The sequence below is a fragment of the Hypanus sabinus genome, assembly GCF_030144855.1.
Source record: "Hypanus sabinus isolate sHypSab1 chromosome X1 unlocalized genomic scaffold, sHypSab1.hap1 SUPER_X1_unloc_2, whole genome shotgun sequence".
NCBI lineage: Eukaryota > Metazoa > Chordata > Chondrichthyes > Myliobatiformes > Dasyatidae > Hypanus > Hypanus sabinus.
Window position 1 is genome coordinate 1,373,180 of NW_026778968.1, and position 12,100 is coordinate 1,385,279.

A 12,100-nucleotide genomic window follows, 5' to 3' on the forward strand; every position below is an offset into this window, starting at 1 on the left:
ACAGGAGCCAGAAGACACACACTCAACGATTCAGGAACAGCTTCTTCCCCTCTGCCATCAGGGAGGAGGTACAGGAGCCTGAAGACACACACTCAACGATTCAGGAACAGCTTCTTCCCCTCCGCCATCGGGGAGGAGGTACAGGAGCCTGAAGACACATACTCAACGATTCAGGAACAGCTTCTTCCCCTCTGCCATCAGGGAGGAGGTACAGGAGCCTGAAGACACACACTCAACGATTCAGGAACAGCTTCTCCCCGTCTGCCATCAGGGAGTGGGTACAGGAACCTGAAGACACACTCGGTGATTCAGGAACAGCTTCTTCCCCTCTGCCATCAGGGAGGAAACACAGGAGCCTGAAGACACACACTCAACGATTCAGGAACAGCTTCTTCCCCTCTGCCATCAGGGAGGAGGTACAGGAGCCTGAAGACACACACTCAACGATTCAGGAACAGCTTCTTCCCCTCCGCCATCGGGGAGGAGGTACAGGAGCCTGAAGACACACACTCAACGATTCAGGAACAGCTTCTTCCCCTCTGCCATCAGGGAGGAGGTACAGGAGCCTGAAGACACACACTCAACGATTCAGGAACAGCTTCTTCCCCTCTGCCATCAGGGAGGGGGTACAGGAGCCTGAAGACGCACACTCAACGATTCAGGAACAGCTTCTTCCCCTCTGCCATCAGGGAGGAGGTACAGGAGCCTGAAGACACACACTCAACGATTCAGGAACAGCTTCTCCCCCTCTGCCATCAGGGAGGAGGTACAGGAACCTGAAGACACACTCGGTGATTCAGGAACAGCTTCTTCCCCTCTGCCATCAGGGAGGAAACACAGGAGCCTGAAGACACACATTCAACGATTCAGGAACAGCTTCTTCCCCTCTGCCATCAGGGAGGAGGTACAGGAGCCTGAAGACACACACTCAACGATTCAGGAACAGCTTCTCCCCGTCTGCCATCAGGGAGTGGGTACAGGAACCTGAAGACACACTCGGTGATTCAGGAACAGCTTCTTCCCCTCTGCCATCAGGGAGGAGGTACAGGAGCCTGAAGACACACACTCAGCGGTTCAGGAACAGCTTCTTCCCCTCTGCCATCAGGGAGGAAACACAGGAGCCTGAAGACACACACTCAACGATTCAGGAACAGCTTCTTCCTCTCTGCCATCAGGGAGGAGGTACAGGAGCCTGAAGACACACACTCAACGACTCAGGAACAGCTTCTTCCCCTCTGCCATCAGGGAGGGGGTACAGGAGCCTGAAGACACACACTCAATGATTCAGGAACAGCTTCTTCCTCTCTGCCATCAAGGAGGAGGTACAGGAGCCTGAAGACACACACTCAACGGTTTAGGAACAGCTTCTTCCCCTCTGCCATCAGGGAGGAGGTACAGGAGCCTGAAGACACACACTCAATGATTCAGGAACAGCTTCTTCCCCTCTGCCATCAGGGAGGAGGTACAGGAGCCTGAAGACACACACTCAGCGATTCAGGAACAGCTTCTTCCCCTCTGCCATCAGGGAGGAGGTACAGGAGCCTGAAGACACACACTCAACGATTCAGGAACAGCTTCTCCCCGTCTGCCATCAGGGAGTGGGTACAGGAACCTGAAGACACACTCGGTGATTCAGGAACAGCTTCTTCCCCTCTGCCATCAGGGAGGAGGTACAGGAGCCTGAAGACACACTCAGCGGTTCAGGAACAGCTTCTTCCCCTCTGCCATCAGGGAGGAAACACAGGAGCCTGAAGACACACACTCAACGATTCAGGAACAGCTTCTTCCTCTCTGCCATCAGGGAGGAGGTACAGGAGCCTGAAGACACACACTCAACGACTCAGGAACAGCTTCTTCCCCTCTGCCATCAGGGAGGGGGTACAGGAGCCTGAAGACACACACTCAATGATTCAGGAACAGCTTCTTCCTCTCTGCCATCAAGGAGGAGGTACAGGAGCCTGAAGACACACACTCAACGGTTTAGGAACAGCTTCTTCCCCTCTGCCATCAGGGAGGAGGTACAGGAGCCTGAAGACACACACTCAGCGATTCAGGAACAGCTTCTTCCCCTCTGCCATCAGGGAGGAGGTACAGGAGCCTGAAGACACACACTCAATGATTCAGGAACAGCTTCTTCCCCTCTGCCATCAGGGAGGAGGTACAGGAGCCTGAAGACACACACTCAGCGATTCAGGAACAGCTTCTTTCCCCCCTACCATCAATTCCTGAATGGACATTGAACCTGCAAACACTATCCCGCTAATTTTTTAATTCTTGTCTTTTTCACTGCTAATTTAACTTTAACGTTGTGTATATATATTACTTGCAGTAATTCACTGTTTTCCTCCGAATGTCATCATGTATGGCTGCCGCCAAGTTTACACTTTTCTCCATGTTAAATCTGACTCTGCTTCTCGTTCCTCTCAGCTGTGAGGTCAGGTCAGGGTGACGAAGCTGTGTGCAGTTCACAGTCCCAGAAGAGACACTGAGAGCCTCTCTCGTCCAGGGCAAGGCTGGGCCTCACTGGGGGCCGAGAGCCTCTCTCGTCCAGGGCAAGGCTGGGCCTCACTGGGGGCCGAGAGCCTCTCTCGTCCAGGGCAAGGCTGTGCCTCACTGGGGGGGTGAGAGCCTCTCTCGTCCTGGGCAAGGCTGGGCCTCACTGGGGGGTGAGAGCCTCTCTCGTCCAGGGCAAGGCTGGGCCTCACTGGGGGGTGAGAGCCTCTCTCGTCCAGGGCAAGGCTGGGCCTCACTGGGGGGTGAGAGCCTCTCTCGTCCAGGGCAAGGCTGGGCCTCACTGGGGGCCGAGAGTCTCTCTCGTCCAGGGCAAGGCTGGGCCTCACTGGGGGCCGAGAGCCTCTCTCGTCCAGGGCAAGGCTGGGCCTCACTGGGGGCCGAGAGCCTCTCTCGTCCAGGGCAAGGCTAGGCCTCACTGGGGGCTGAGAGCCTCTCTCGTCCAGGGCAAGGCTGGGCCTCACTGGGGGGTGAGAGCCTCTCTCGTCCAGGGCAAGGCTGGGCCTCACTGGGGGCCGAGAGCCTCTCTCGTCCAGGGCAAGGCTGGGCCTCACTGGGGGGTGAGAGTCTCTCTCGTCCAGGGCAAGGCTAGGCCTCACTGGGGGGTGAGTGTCTCTCTCGTCCAGGGCAAGGCTGGGCCTCACTGGGGGGTGAGAACCTCTCTCATCCAGGGCAAGACTGGGCCTCACTGGGGGGTGAGAGCCTCTCTCGTCCAGGGCAAGACTGGGCCTCACTGGGGGGTGAGAGCCTCTCTCGTCCAGGGCAAGGCTGGGCCTCACTGGGGGGTGAGAGCCTCTCTCGTCCAGGGCAAGGCTGGGCCTCACTGGGGGGTGAGAGCCTCTCTCGTCCAGGGCAAGGCTGGGCCTCACTGGGGGGTGAGAGCCTCTCTCGTCCAGGGCAAGGCTGGGCCTCACTGGGGGGTGAGAGCCTCTCTCGTCCAGGGCAAGGCTGGGCCTCACTGGGGGCCGAGAGTCTCTCTCGTCCAGGGCAAGGCCGGGCCTCACAGGGGGCCGAGAGCCTCTGTCGTCCAGGGCAAGGCTGGGCCTCACTGGGGGGGCAAGGCTGGGCCTCACTGGGGGCCGAGAGCCTCTCTCGTCCAGGGCAAGGCTGGGCCTCACTGGGGGGTGAGAGTCTCTCTCATCCAGGGCAAGGCTGGGCCTCACTGGGGGCCGAGAACCTCTCTCGTCCAGAGCAAGGCTGGGCCTCACTGGGGGGGTGAGAGCCTCTCTCGTCCAGGGCAAGGCTGGGCCTCACTGGGGGGTGAGAGCCTCTCTCGTCCAGGGCAAGGCTGGGCCTCACTGGGGGCCGAGGTTGAGCTTCTGGAGTTTGTGTTCCTGGCATGGTCCGGTCCGTGAAATCCGCATTCTGGTTCACAGTCTGGTCCATAGTCCCCTATTCCAGGTTTTCCTACGTTCTGTTGGGTTCTGTAATTGAGGCACCTGATTCTCATTTTGGGCTCATTTTGCATAAATAGCTTCTGGGTTGAGCTTCATTGGCTGTGGCGGTAATGCACCATTAAGCTGGGTGCCAACTGCCATACATCAAGGGGGTGGGGGAGAGAGGGGAGGGGAGGGGAGGAGGAGGAGGGGGAGAGGGAGAGGGAGAGGGAGAGAGGGGGAGGGAGAGGGGGAGAGGGAGAGGGGGAGAGGGGGAGGGAGAGGGGGAGAGAGGGAGGAAGAGAGGGAGGGGGGAGGGGGAGAGAGGGAGGGAGAGAGGGAGGGAGGAAGAGAGGGAGGGGGGAGGGGGAGAGAGAGATTCATTGGCTGGACTGTTCCCATCACCTTCCTCCTGAAGCTCTGCTATCAAGTTCTATTTCTGGAGTAAAACTGGAGCCTTGCTGTGCCCAGATAAGGGACTGTCTATCGTTGTTTGGAACTGTCTCTGTGGCCATGCCTTTGCTAGGTAGGTCTGGCTGTTTGCTGGGAACTGTGTCTCTGTGTTCTCTCGGTGAGTCCTGGCCCCAAGTCCAGCTCCCTAGTAGGGGTCCTGGCTCAGTGTTCTGTATTCCTGTCTCTCTGAGGACCAAGATTCAGTCAAGTCTTTGGGTTCTTGTCCTGTCCATGTGCCTCGTCCTGTGCAATAGTTCCATGTCTAGTCTGGCAGCCAAGCCCTGAAGAACCCAATCCATCTCCAGTCCTGTAGCCATGTCATGTCTGAGCCTAGTTTCGGGGTCCGAGCCCGAGTCATGACCCAGGTTCCGGGTCCTTGTCCAGTCTCTGGCCCGAAGTCCAAGCCCAGGCTCCTAGTTCCCAGTTCCTTGTTCTGGTCCTGCTTTCCTAGTCCAGGTCTGTGTTCCTGTCCAGCTCCTAGTCTGTCCTGTGCCTAACTCCAGTCTAGTCCAGTTTCTAGTACATCAGTGTCTGTGTCTTACATTTGGATCTGTTCCCAGCGCCCCCCTGTTATGATAGAACAGGTTGAGTTCCTGCAGTCTGTGTCATGGGGTCCATAGAACATAGAATAGTACAGCACAGTACAGGCCCTTCAGCCCACAATGTTGTGCTGACCCTCAAACCCTGCCACCCACATAACCCCCCCCCCCCACCTTAAATTCCTCCATATACCTGTCTAGTAGTCTCTTAAACTTCACTAGTGTATCTGCCTCCAGCACTGGCTCAGGCAGTGCATTCCATGCACCAACCACTCTCTCAGTGAAAAACCTTCCTCTAATATCCCCTTGAACTTCCCTCCCCTTACCTTAAAGCCGTGTCCTCTTGCCCTGAGCAGTGGTGGCCTGGGGAAGAGGCGCTGGCTGTCCACTCTGTCTATTCCTCTTAATACCTTGTACACCTCCATCATGTCTCCTCTCATCCTCCTTCTCTTCAAAGAGTAAAGCCCTAACTCCCTTAATCTCTGATCATAATCCATACTCTCTAAACCAGGAAACATCCTGGTAAATCTCTGTACCCTTTCCAATGCTTCCACATCCTTCCTATAGTGAGGCGACCAGAACTGGACTCAGTACTCCAAGTGTGGCTTAACTAGAGTTTTATAGAGCTGCATCATTAACCCATGACTCTTAAACTCTATCCCTCGACTTATGAAAGCTAAGCTTTCTTAACTACCCTATCCACCTGTGAGGCAACTTTCAGGGATCTGTGGACATGTACCCCCAGATCCCTCTGCTCCTCCACACTACCAAGTATCCTGCCAGGTTGAGTCCCCGGGGTCTGTGTGACGGGGTCCGGGTCGAGACACTGGGGTCTGCGTGACAGGGCCCGGGTCGAGTCCCCGGGGTCAGTGTAACGGGGTCTGGGTGGAGTCCCCGGGGTCTGTGTGACGGGGCCCGGGTGGAGTCCCCGGGGTCAGTGTGACGGGGCCCGGGTGGAGTCCCCGGGGTCAGTGTGACGGGGCCCGGGTGGAGTCCCCGGGGTCAGTGTGACGGGGTCCGGGTGGAGTCCCCGGGGTCTGTGTGACGGGGTCCGGGTGGAGTCCCCGGGGTCTGTGTGACGGGGTCCGGGTGGAGTCCCCGGGGTCAGTGTGACGGGGTCCGGGTGGAGTCCCCGGGGTCTGTGTGACGGGGCCCGGGTGGAGTCCCCGGGGTCAGTGTGACGGGGTCCGGGTGGAGTCCCCGGGGTCTGTGTGACGGGGTCCTGGTGGAGTCCCCGGGGTCAGTGTGACAGGGTCCGGGTGGAGTCCCCGGGGTCAGTGTGACGGGGTCCGGGTCGAGTCCCCGGGGTCAGTGTGACGGGGTCCGGGTGGAGTCCCCGGGGTCTGTGTGACGGGGTCCGGGTCGAGTCCCCGGGGTCTGTGTGACGGGGTCCGGGTGGAGTCCCCGGGGTCTGTGTGACGGGGTCCGGGTGGAGTCCCCGGGGTCAGTGTGACGGGGTCCGGGTCGAGTCCCCGGGGTCAGTGTGACGGGGTCCGGGTGGAGTCCCCGGGGTCTGTGTGACGGGATCCGGGTGGAGTCCCCGGGGTCTGTGTGACGGGGTCCGGGTGGAGTCCCCGGGGTCTGTGTGACGGGGTCCGGGTCGAGTCCCCGGGGTCTGTGTGACGGGATCTGGGTGGAGTCCCCGGGGTCAGTGTGACGGGGTCCGGGTCGAGTCCCCGGGGTCAGTGTGACGGGGTCCGGGTGGAGTCCCCGGGGTCAGTGTGACGGGGTCCGGGTGGAGTCCCCGGGGTCAGTGTGACGGGGTCCGGGTGGAGTCCCCGGGGTCAGTGTGATGGGGCCCGGGTGGAGTCCCCGGGGTCAGTGTGACGGGGTCCGGGTGGAGTCCCCTGGGGTCTGTGTGACGGGGCCCGGGTCGAGTCCCCGGGGTCTGTGTGACGGGATCCGGGTGGAGTCCCCGGGGTCAGTGTGACGGGGTCCGGGTGGAGTCCCCGGGGTCTGTGTGACGGGGCCCGGGTGGAGTCCCCGGGGTCAGTGTGACGGGGTCCGGGTGGAGTCCCCGGGGTCTATGTGACGGGGTCCGGGTCGAGTCCCCGGGGTCAGTGTGACGGGGTCCGGGTGGAGTCCCCGGGGTCAGTGTGACGGGGCCCGGGTGGAGTCCCCGGGGTCAGTGTGACGGGGCCCGGGTGGAGTCCCCGGGGTCTGTGTGACTGGGCCCGGGTCGAGTCCCCGGGGTCTGTGTGACGGGGTCCGGGTCGAGTCCCCGGGGTCTGTGTGACGGGATCTGGGTGGAGTCCCCGGGGTCAGTGTGACGGGGTCCGGGTCGAGTCCCCGGGGTCAGTGTGACGGGGTCCGGGTGGAGTCCCCGGGGTCAGTGTGACGGGGTCCGGGTGGAGTCCCCGGGGTCAGTGTGATGGGGCCCGGGTGGAGTCCCCGGGGTCAGTGTGACGGGGTCCGGGTGGAGTCCCCTGGGGTCTGTGTGACTGGGCCCGGGTCGAGTCCCCGGGGTCTGTGTGACGGGATCCGGGTGGAGTCCCCGGGGTCTGTGTGACGGGATCCGGGTGGAGTCCCCGGGGTCAGTGTGACGGGGTCCGGGTCGAGTCCCCGGGGTCAGTGTGACGGGATCCGGGTGGAGTCCCCGGGGTCAGTGTGACGGGATCCGGGTGGAGTCCCCGGGGTCTGTGTGACGGGGTCCTGGTGGAGTCCCCGGGGTCAGTGTGACAGGGTCCGGGTGGAGTCCCCGGGGTCAGTGTGACGGGGTCCGGGTGGAGTCCCCGGGGTCAGTGTGACGGGGTCCGGGTGGAGTCCCCGGGGTCAGTGTGATGGGGCCCGGGTCGAGTCCCCGGGGTCTGTGTGACGGGGTCCGGGTGGAGTCCCCTGGGGTCTGTGTGACGGGGCCCGGGTGGAGTCCCCGGGGTCTGTGTGACGGGGTCCGGGTGGAGTCCCCGGGGTCTGTGTGATTGGGTCCGGGTCGAGTCCCCGGGGTCTGTGTGACGGGGTCCGGGTGGAGTCCCCTGGGGTCTGTGTGACGGGGCCCAGTTTGACTTTCTGCAGTTTGGTGTAATTGATTCATCTTTGTATTTCTGGATTGTGAATACACAGCAGCAGGTTTTAAACCTGCTTCAGACCAGCTCATCGATACGCATCTCTGGAAAACCAAGTTTGCATCGAACATCCCACGGCAATGTCTGACAGTCCTGCTCACCGTCCAATGCACACCCAAGCTCAGAGATTTGCTGACGCAGTTAACCACAGTATCAGCTAGATCAATGTTATAGATGACAATCAACGCAGGACCCAACACCGATCCCTGCGGCCGTCCGCAAGACACAGGCCTGCAGACAGAGAGGCAACCCTCTACTCCCACTCTCTGGCATCTCTCACAAAGCCAGCGTCTAATCCAGTATACTACCTTTCCTTGAATGCTGAGCAGGTGAGTCTGCTTGACTGACCTCCCATACCGACTTTGTCAACTGCCTTGCTGAATCCTTTGCCGGAAACATCCCCCGCATGCCTTCATCCACTTTCCTGGTAACTTCCTCGAAAATCTCTTTAAGATGAGTCGGACAGGCCCCATCGTGCACTAAGCTTTGTTGACTATCCCAAACCTTTATCTCCGCAGAGATCAGCGCTGATGAATTCCCTCTGAACAGGGGGAAGAGAGAGAGAGAAAATACAGCCATTTAAATTCTGGGACCGTGGTCATACGGGGATTATTCGCAGCACTGCACTTTCCCCAGGTTCACAGTCTCTGCATTAATCTGGGTACAATCTGGGTCTCTGCAACCCCCACTGTGAGCTGGGCGCAGGAAGTCCATCTACTGAACTTCGGCTGCCTCTGCAGACAGTTACAGTTAACGAATACTGAGCCCAGCTCGGCCTGTCTCCGATCACACTTGCCCCGTGGGAAGGTCTGGCTTCGGAGAGGGTGCGGAAGAGATTAACTCGGATGCTGCCTCGTTTAGGGGGGCACACGCTGTCTCGAGACTTGTCCTGGGGAGGATCTGGTCACCCCACTGTTGAGGCTTTGCAGAAGATTTACCAGGCTGGGTTAGCGGGCACGAGAGGCCGAGTTGATAAAAGGTACTCATTGAGGCAGGGTGCAGAACAGGCCCCTCCAGCCCTTCACCCCCACCGTGGTGGGAACCCGGAGGAAACCCGCGCGGTGTCGGGGAGAGAACGGTCAAACTCCTTGCAGGCATCTGTGGGAATTGAACCCCGGGCGCCTGTACAGTGCGGTGTTGTGTCAGCCACCAGACTAGTCCCCGTCGTTTTCTCTGGAGTGACACAGAGGCCGGGGGGAGATCTGAGAGAGGTTAACAGGCGTTGATAGAGTGGACACGGAGTAAGTATCTGTTTCCCTGGATTGAAATGTCTAATAACAGAGGGCAGGCATTGAAGGTGAGAGGGGTAACTTCAAAGGAGATACGGGGGCAATTTTTTTTTTAAACACAGAGTGGTGGGTGCCTGGGGTGGTGGTGGAGACAGAAACATCGAAGGCTTTGAAGAGATGTTTAGATAGGCACACGAATGAGAGGGAAATGGAAGGATTTATACGCTATGTTGGCAGAAGAGATTAATTGGCTATTTAATCACTATTTCAATGGGTTCACCACAACATTGTGGGGTGAAGGGCCTGTTCCTGTGCTGTGCTGTTTGACGTTCCGTAACTGGGGACGAGGACAGATTAAGCAAGTATCTTTCATCGGGCTTCAGTGTGTCAGACGCCAGCAGCGTGCTGGAGGCTTTGAGAGAGTCGGGGGCAGAAGTGTGTGGAGTTGCCACCACTAGGGAGAAGGTGCTTGGGAAACTGAAAGGTCTAAAGGTAGGTAAGTCATCTGGACCAGGTGGACTACACCCCAGGGTTCTGAAAGGTGGGTGAAGGGATAGTGGGGGCATTAGTAATAACCCTCTTAGAATCACTAGGCTCTGGCATGGTTCCGGAAGACTGGAAAATTGTCGGTGTCACTCCACTTTCCAAGAAGGGAGGTTAGGCAGAAGAAAGGAAAATATAGGCCAGTTAGCTTGGCCTCCGTGACTGGGAGACGTTGGGGTCGATTGTTTAGGATGCGGTTTTGGGGTACTTGGAGGCACATGATAAAACAGGCCAAAGTCAGCCTGGCTTACCGAAAGGAAAATCTTGCCTTAAGTAAATCTCGCCTGACAAATCTGTCGCAAGTCTTTTTCTTTAAAAAATACCAAGTAGGGTAGCCAAAGGAGACTTGTTTGGTGTTGTGCACTTGGATTTTCAGAAGGCCTTTGACACGGCGTCGCACTTCAGGATGCTGAAGAAGTTAAAAGGCCATGGGACCATGGGAAAGGTACTAGCATGGATAGAGCAGTGGCTGGTACACAGGAGGCAAAGAGTAGGATGAATGGGAGCCTTTTCTGGTTGACTGCCCGTGACAGGGTCAGTGTTGGGAGCAATTCTATTTACGTTATATGTCAATGATTTGGATGATGAAATTAATGGCTTTGTGGCCATGTTTGTGGGTGATACAAAGGAAGGGTAGGGGCAGGTAGTGTTGAGGAAACAGAGGCTACAGAAGGACTTGGACAGATTAGGAGAATGGGCAAAGAAGTGGCAGATGGAATACAGTGTCGGGAAGTGTCTGGTCATGCACTTTGATAGTAGAAATGGACTATTTTCTAAACAGGGGAAAGAATTAGAAATGGGCTATTTTCTAAATGGGGGGGTGGGGAATTAAAAATCCAAGATGCAAAGGGACTCGGGAGTCCACGTGCAGGATTCCCTGAAGGTTAATCTGCAGGTTGACTCCATTGTGAGGGAAGGCAAAGACTGTGTTCACATTCATTTCCAGAGGACTCGAATATAGAAGAAAGGATGCAATGCTGAGGCTTTATAAAGCACTGGTCAGACCTCACGTGGAGTGTTGTCAGCAATTCTGGGCCCCGTATCTTCGAAAGGATGTGCTGACGTTGCAGAGGGTTCAAAGGAGGTTCACGAAAACGAATGAAAGAATTATCATATGAGCAGCAACTGGGACTGTACTTGCTGAAATTTGTAAGAATGAGAGGGGAGTCTAGGGCCAGAGGATACAAATAGTGGATGTGGAGAGGATGTTTCCTGTAGTGAGGGAGTCTAGGACCAGAGGACACAGATAGAGTGGATGTGGAGAGGATGTTTCCTATAGTGGGGGAGTCTAGGACCAGAGGACACAGATAGAGTGGATGTGGAGAGGATGTTTCCTGTAGTGAGGGAGTCTAGGACCAGAGGACACAGATAGAGTGGATGTGGAGAGGGTGTTTCCTATAGTGGGGGAGTCTAGGACCAGAGGACACAGATAGAGTGGATGTGGAGAGGATGTTTCCTACAGTGGGCAAGTCTAGGACCAGAGGACACAGATAGAGTGGATGTGGAGAGGATGTTTCCTGTAGTGAGGGAGTCTAGGACCAGAGGACACAGATAGAGTGGATGTGGAGAGGATGTTTCCTACAGTGGGGGAGTCTAGGACCACAGGACACAGGTAGAGTGGATGTGGAGAGGATGTTTCCTACAGTGGGGGAGTCTAGGACCACAGGACACAGGTAGAGTGGATGTGGAGAGGATGTTTCCTACAGTGGGCGAGTCTAGGACCAGAGGACACAGAGTGGATGTGGAGAGGATGTTTCCTGTAGTGGGGGAGCCTAGGACCAGAGGAGATCGTCTCTCAATAGAGGGGTGTCCACTCAGAACGGAGATGAGGAGGAATTTCTTCAGCTAAAGGGTGGCAAATCTGTGGAACTCATTGCTACAGGCAGTTGGGGAGGCCAAGTCATTGGGTGTGTTTAAAGCAGAGACTAACAGTTTCTTGATTAGTCTGGTGTCAAAGGTTACATGGAGACGACAGGGAAATAAGAGTTGAGAGGGATAATTAAACAGCCACAGTGGAATGGTAGAGCTGTTTTGACGGGCCGAGTGGCCTAATTCTGAGGCTATCTCTTATGGTCTGATGGTCTCGTACTTTACGTTCAAAAACACAAGGCTTCGAATTATTATTTGACATGCTATTCATCGCTGGTAATTGAGAAATTAAGGAAGTGTGTGTGTGTGTGAGCTCCTGACAGTACTGATCACCACCCTCTGTGGCCTGTACACAAGCACTCAGAGCCACAGAACATGGCAGCAGACCCGGCTAAAAAGCAAATCAGAACTCCCCAAATACTCATCCCTCCTCCCTACACCATGTCCACATCCCTCCGTCTGCCTATCCAAGCATCTCTTAAAAGCCTCTGATGTGTTTGCCTCTAGCACCAGTCCCT